Here is a 7,500-nt window from a genome sequence, read left to right as displayed (position 1 = left end):
CGCAGCCAAAAATGGCCAGTTTTGGCCCGTTTTTGGGCCGTTTTGGCCAGTTTTTGGCCTGTTCTTGCGTCGCGCGGTGACCGTCGTGAGCGGAGCAAAATGTCAGCCATCTCAGCACCCTGGAACCCCCCGGGTGGCACAGGGCTGGATGGGGCTTTCGTATAGCAGGGACGGTGCTGCCTCTCGCTTCGCTCGCTGTTCGCCGCTCGCCGCTCGCTCGCGCAGCCAAAAATGGCCAGTTTTGGCCCGTTTTGGCCAGTTTTTGGCCTGTTTTTGCGTTGCGCGGTGACCATCTTGAGCGGAGCAAAATGTCAGCCATCTCAGCACCCTGGAACCCCCCGGGTTGTCACGAACGGTCGTCGCGCACCCGCAACAACTCCGTTCAACGAACCGTTCGTCGCTCGCACCCGCATGTACAGCTGCTTGACAGCATGTTTTCTTATGGTTTTGGGTCATTTTGCTTGTAAATATGTAAGTTCGAACAAGCTGCAGCGTTGCAAAGCGACCGTTCACCAAACCGAGCAAAACAGCCCAAAACGGAGCCGTTTTCGCGTGCCGCGGGAGGTGAGCGGAGTGCTGCCTCCGCTCACCAAAATGTCAGCCAGCTCAGACCCCAGGAACCCCCCGGGTGGCACATGGCTGGATGGGGCTTCGGTTATATACCGGGCGTTGAACACTCTTTCGCAAGTTCGCACGTGACCTTTACGGGAACTTGGTGTTGCGTCCGGGACCAGGTGAGCGGCTGTTTGTGGGCTTGCAGCTGTTCGTTCATCCTTGAAAGCCTTGTTTTCCTCCCTCTCCCTCTTTTCTCTTGTGCACACAAGGTGTTCGACGATTTGCTTGTAAAGCTTCCCTTTTCGCGAGACTTCGGGACTTGTCCGTTGCTCGTTCTTTCGATCTAACTTTCTTTCTCTTTTACAGGTCCTTCGGGACCTGCGAGAGGTTACAAAGTGGCTGATCCTTGCGGAGCAAGATCGCAAGGGCAAAGCGCGACTTAGGCAACGCAAGCTAAGTTCGCGTCTTTGCAACGAGGGTGACCCGCGACTTAGGCAACGCAAGCTAAGTTCGCGTCTTCGGCCGCAAGGGTGCCTCACGCCTTAGGCAATTCCAGCTAAGGTCGTGACATTGTGGTATCAGAGCGGGCAAGCTCTTCGATCGAACAGCGAACGAACTTCGCAACTTCGCCATGGCAAAGCATCGTGGCGAATCAAGCAAGACGGGGCAAGCCGGAACCTTGCCCCAAGCAGCCGCAGGTGGGCTGCATGTGCACACTCGCTCTCATGCTGTTGGAGCCGCTCACGAGGATCGCGGCAGCGAACAGGATGAGCGAGAAGTTGGCAACTCTCCGCGAGCGGAGGAAGCGCAATCTGGTGCGCTAACAGGAAAAAAGAGTCATAAGGAGAGACTCACGACGGCGGAAACCCGCCTAGATGTTCTGGAAGCGAGCATGGAGGAACTCTACCATGGCCAACAAAGACTTGTTGGGGTAGAGAGCTCGCAAGAGGAAGCGGAGTCCAGGATCGACAAGGTCGAGGCCCTAGTCGACCGACTGTCCGATGACACCAAGGACTCCGTGCAGCACTTACAAGATGTTGTGGCGGAACTCACGGCGAAGGTGGCTATGCTCACAAGAATGCTAAATGCGGGAGGAGGCAACACCCGCGTTGCACCGCCACAAAACTTGAGGGCACCTGAGCCCCATGGATACGGAGGGGCCAGAGATGCCAAGGAGCTCGAGAACTTTCTGTTCGACATGGAGCAATACTTCCGAGCTACGAGGCCCGATTCTGAAGATACCAAAGTTTCAATAGCAACAATGTATCTGAATGGAGATGCGAAACTTTGGTGGCGAACTCGTTGGGAGGAGATCCAACAAGGTCGGTGTCGAGTCGACACATGGGAAGACTTGAAGCGGGAGTTGAGAACTCAGTTCCTACCGGAGAACACAGAATTCGTCGCAAGAAGGAAGTTGAGACAACTCCGCCAAAGTACCACCATCCGAGACTATGTAAAGCAGTTTTCTGCACTGATGCTGGACATACAGGACATGTCCGAGAAGGACAAGTTGTTCAGCTTCCTTGATGGTCTGAAACCATGGGCTTAGCAAGAGCTGAATCGAAGGAATGTTACCGACGTGGTCGGGGCAATTGCAGCTGCAGAAAGGCTCACCGACTTCGTTTCCTCTGAAGACCCAGCGAGAAGGAAACAATCTTCAAGCAATCGCCCTCCAAAACATTCTCGAGGGAAAGATCTCGGGGGCGAACAGAAGAAGAAGAGCTCCCACAAAGGGCCGAACCCAAAAGGCAAGGCCTCAAAACCTGGAGGATGCTTCTTGTGCGGAGGACCGCACATGGTAAGGGAGTGCCCACAGAAGCAGGCACTCAACGCTTTGACAGCTTCCATCCACCCTCCCCGATCGGACAAGGGCAAAGCTGTTGCTCTTAGTTCGAGCAGCTCAGAATCCAGCAGCGACGAGGAGGAGTCGCAAGGACCCCGAATGGGAGCAATGCGTCTGTTGAACGCTATGCGGGGTCAAGTGGGGGAGAACACGAAGACGAAGGCACAAAAAGCAGGAAGCAGCGAACTAATGTATGTGGACATTAAGCTAAATGGCCAAACGACCCGTGCAATGGTGGACACGGGCGCTACCCACAACTTCATAGCCGATCGCGAAGCACAGCGACTTGGGTTGACATTGGAGAAGAGCCCAAGCCGAATGAAGGCGGTGAACTCGGAGGCCAGGCGAATCTCCGGGTTGGCGAAGGGTGTTCCTATCAAAATCGGGACTTGGAGCGGTAACACCAACATGATGGCCGTGCCACTGGACGACTTCCAAGTGATTCTTGGAATGGAGTTTATGCATGCGGCGAAGTTGGTGCCGATGCCGTTCTTAAACTCCCTATGTATGATGGGAGGCGATGACCCCTGCGTGGTTCCCGTCTCTCGGAGAGGAACCAAGGAGCCCCAACACATTTCGGCCTTACAATTGAAGAAAGGGGTGCGAAAGGGCGAACTGACATTCATGGCTGCTATGAAGCTAGAGCCACTCAACGAAGAGGCCATTCAAGAACCTGCTGTAGTGGCGAACGTCTTGAAGGAGTTCGAAGACGTTATGCCACCCGAGTTGCCGAAGACTCTCCCACCACGCAGAGGCGTGGATCACAGTATCGAGCTGGAGCCAGGAGTGAAGCCTCCAGCGAGACCACCCTACCGCATGCCCCCGCCAGAGTTGGCCGAACTCAGGAAGCAGTTAGGTGAACTGCTAAGCGGTGGTCTCATCCGCAGCTCAAAAGCACCTTTCGGAGCTCCAGTTCTCTTCCAGAAGAAACAAGATGGGAGCCTCCGATTATGCGTCGACTATCGAGCCCTCAACAAAGTAACGGTGAAGAACAAGTATCCCATCCCGCTCATCGCGGACTTGTTCGACCAACTGGGCAAGGCCAAGTATTTCTCAAAACTCGACCTTCGGTCGGGGTATTGGCAGGTGCGCATTGCTGAAGGCGACGAAGCGAAGACTACCTGTGTGACCAGGTATGGAGCGTTTGAGTTCTTGGTGATGCCTTTCGGCTTAACCAACGCTCCGGCCACATTCTGTACTCTCATGAACCAACTATTCAAGGAGTATTTGGATAAGTTCGTGGTCGTCTACTTGGACGATATCGTCGTCTACAGCCAAACGCTCGAGGAGCACGTCAAGCACCTTCGGACGATTTTCAAGGTTCTCAGGGAGAACACTTTGTTCGTAAAAAGGGAGAAATGCTACTTTGCTCAAACTGAGATCCTATTCTTAGGGCATCGAATCGGTGGTGGCTCCATTCGGATGGACAAGTCGAAGGTGCAAGCAGTTGCGGAATGGCGAACACCAAAGAAGGTGCCAGAGTTGAGATCCTTCCTTGGATTCGTCAACTACTATCGACGCTTCATTTCAGGATATTCGAAGCGGGCAACCCCACTGACGGAGTTGCTGAAGAAGGAGCAACCTTGGAAGTGGTCTGACAAATGTGAGATAGCATTCCAAGATCTGAAGGCTGCTGTTCTGGAAGAACCAGTGCTCAAATTGCCAAACTATGGAGAGCCCTTTGAAGTCCATACCGATGCTTCGGACTTTGCTATTGGTGGAGTACTCATGCAAGAAGGTCATCCGGTGGCCTACGAGAGCCGCAAACTCAACGAGACCGAGAGGCGGTATCCAGTGCATGAGAAGGAGATGACAGCGGTGATCCACTGCCTACGAGTTTGGCGACACTACCTCCTCGGGTCGCGATTTGTGCTGAGGACAGACAACATCGCCCTGAGTTATTTCCAAACTCAGAAGAAGCTCTCCCCAAAGCAAGCACGGTGGCAGGACTTCCTGGCTGAATTTGATATGGCAATGGAATACAAGCCCGGGAAGGCGAATGTCGTGGCCGATGCGCTGAGTCGGAAGGTGGAGTGCGTGAATGCTGCACAACTGGAGGGCAGAGGCCAAACAAGTCAGTTACATTCCAACTTCCTTTCTCGAATCAGAGATGGACTGTATAGTGATCCCCAGGCAGTTATCCTGATGCAGCTCATCAAAGAAGGCAAGGCACGACGATTTTGGGTCCAGGAGGGACTTGTTTACACAAAAGGGAATAGAGTTTATGTTCCCCGAGTGGACAATTTAAGGCGTGAACTCTTGAAAGAGTGTCACGATTCCCTTTGGGCTGGACATCCCGGCATTCACAGAACATTGGCTCTCGTGGAGAGGGCCTTCTACTGGCCAAAGATGGGGATTGATGTGGAGGAGTATGTTCGAACATGCCTTACTTGCCAACAAGACAAGGTGGAGCAACGGAAGCCGGTGGGACTTTTGGAGCCGTTGCCTGTACCAGAAAGGCCATGGGAGAGCATTTCCTTAGACTTCATATCTAGCTTGCCGCCTGTAGGGGGACTTGGATCGATACTTGTGGTGGTCGATCGGTTTTCAAAGTATGCAACTTTCATTGCTGCTCCCCTACACTGTTCAGCTGAAGAGGCGGCCAGACTGATGATGAAGGGTGTAGTGAAGTATTGGGGAGTCCCACACAATATTGTTAGTGATCGAGACGCTCGGTTCCTGGGACGATTCTGGACCGAGCTATTCAAATTGTTGGGGTCAAAGTTATACTTCTCTACAAGCCTCCACCCCCAGACGGATGGTCAAACTGAAAGAATAAATTCGCTCTTAGAGCAGTATCTCCGGCACTACGTGAGTGCCAATCAACGAGATTGGGTGAAGCTGTTGGACATCGCCCAATTCTCCTACAACTTGCAGCGGAGCTCTGCATCCAACAAGAGCCCCTTCGAAATTATCACAGGACAACAACCGTCGACTCCGCACACTATGGCAATTGGTTATACTGGGAGTAGTCCATCAGCCTACCATTTCGCAAAGGAGTGGCATCGAAATGCCGATATTGCGCGGGCTTACTTGGAGAAGGCGGCAAAACGGATGAAGAAGTGGGCAGACTTGGGAAGGCGACCACAAGAGTTCAAAGTTGGCGATTTGGTGTTGGTAAAGCTCCAACCAGCATCACTCCAATTCTTCAGGAAAAGAGTCCACAAAGGATTGGTGCGTAAGTATGAAGGGCCCTTCCCAATTATCAGCAGAGTAGGCAATGTTTCTTACAAGTTGCAGCTGCCGGCGTGGTTCAAAATTCACAACGTTCTTCACGCCAGCAACCTGAAGGCCTACCATTCGGATCCGCAAGATGCTTCTCGAAGTATTCCAACTCGGCTACCTCCCATCACAGCCTCCTACGAGAAGCGAGTGGAAACCATTCTGGCGGATCGCAAGATAAAGCTACCCAACGGAGCGGAGCAGACAGAGTACTTGGTGAAGTGGCGAAAGCTTCCCCGAACTGAAGCCAGTTGGGAGCCTGAAGACGCCCTGCGACATGAAGAAGAAGTCATCAACAACTACCAACAAGCGTCGACGAGGGCGTCGACAGTTTAAGTGGGGGAGAATGTCACGAACGGTCGTCGCGCACCCGCAACAACTCCGTTCAACGAACCGTTCGTCGCTCGCACCCGCATGTACAGCTGCTTGACAGCATGTTTTCTTATGGTTTTGGGTCATTTTGCTTGTAAATATGTAAGTTCGAACAAGCTGCAGCGTTGCAAAGCGACCGTTCACCAAACCGAGCAAAACAGCCCAAAACGGAGCCGTTTTCGCGTGCCGCGGGAGGTGAGCGGAGTGCTGCCTCCGCTCACCAAAATGTCAGCCAGCTCAGACCCCAGGAACCCCCCGGGTGGCACATGGCTGGATGGGGCTTCGGTTATATACCGGGCGTTGAACACTCTTTCGCAAGTTCGCACGTGACCTTTACGGGAACTTGGTGTTGCGTCCGGGACCAGGTGAGCGGCTGTTTGTGGGCTTGCAGCTGTTCGTTCATCCTTGAAAGCCTTGTTTTCCTCCCTCTCCCTCTTTTCTCTTGTGCACACAAGGTGTTCGACGATTTGCTTGTAAAGCTTCCCTTTTCGCGAGACTTCGGGACTTGTCCGTTGCTCGTTCTTTCGATCTAACTTTCTTTCTCTTTTACAGGTCCTTCGGGACCTGCGAGAGGTTACAAAGTGGCTGATCCTTGCGGAGCAAGATCGCAAGGGCAAAGCGCGACTTAGGCAACGCAAGCTAAGTTCGCGTCTTTGCAACGAGGGTGACCCGCGACTTAGGCAACGCAAGCTAAGTTCGCGTCTTCGGCCGCAAGGGTGCCTCACGCCTTAGGCAATTCCAGCTAAGGTCGTGACAGGGTGGCACAGGGCTGGATGGGGCTTTCGTATAGCAGGGACGGTGATGCCTCTCGCTTCGCTCGCTGTCCGCCGCTCGCTGCTCGCTCGCGCAGCCAAAAATGGCCAGTTTTGGCCCGTTTTTGGGCCGTTTTGGCCTGTTTTTGGGCTGTTCTTGCGTCGCGCGGTGACCGTCGTGAGCGGAGCAAAATGTCAGCCATCTCAGCACCCTGGAACCCCCCGGGTGGCACAGGGCTGGATGGGGCTTTCGTATAGCAGGGACGGTGCTGCCTCTCGCTTAGCTCGCTGTCTGCCGCTCGCCGCTCGCTCGCGCAGCCAAAAATGGCCAGTTTTGTCCCGTTTTTGGGCCGTTTTGGCCTGTTTTTGGGCTGTTCTTGCGTCGCGCGGTGACCGTCGTGAGCGGAGCAAAATGTCAGCCATCTCAGCACCCTGGAACCCCCCGGGTGGCACAGGGCTGGATGGGGCTTTCGTATAGCAGGGATGGTGCTGCCTCTCGCTTCGCTCGTTGTCCGCCGCTCGCCGCTCGCTCGCGCAGCCAAAAATGGCCAGTTTTGGCCCGTTTTTGGGCCGTTTTGGCCAGTTTTTGGCCTGTTCTTGCGTCGCGCGGTGACCGTCGTGAGCGGAGCAAAATGTCAGCCATCTCAGCACCCTGGAACCCCCTGGGTGGCACAGGGCTGGATGGGGCTTTCGTATAGCAGGGACGGTGCTGCCTCTCGCTTCGCTCGCTGTCCGCCGCTCGCCGCTCGCTCGCGC

This window comes from Musa acuminata, unplaced genomic scaffold (assembly GCF_036884655.1).
Source record: "Musa acuminata AAA Group cultivar baxijiao unplaced genomic scaffold, Cavendish_Baxijiao_AAA HiC_scaffold_1136, whole genome shotgun sequence".
Classification (NCBI taxonomy): domain Eukaryota; kingdom Viridiplantae; phylum Streptophyta; class Magnoliopsida; order Zingiberales; family Musaceae; genus Musa; species Musa acuminata.
The sequence above is the reverse complement of the archived record's forward strand: the minus strand, read 5'-3'. Positions refer to the sequence as shown.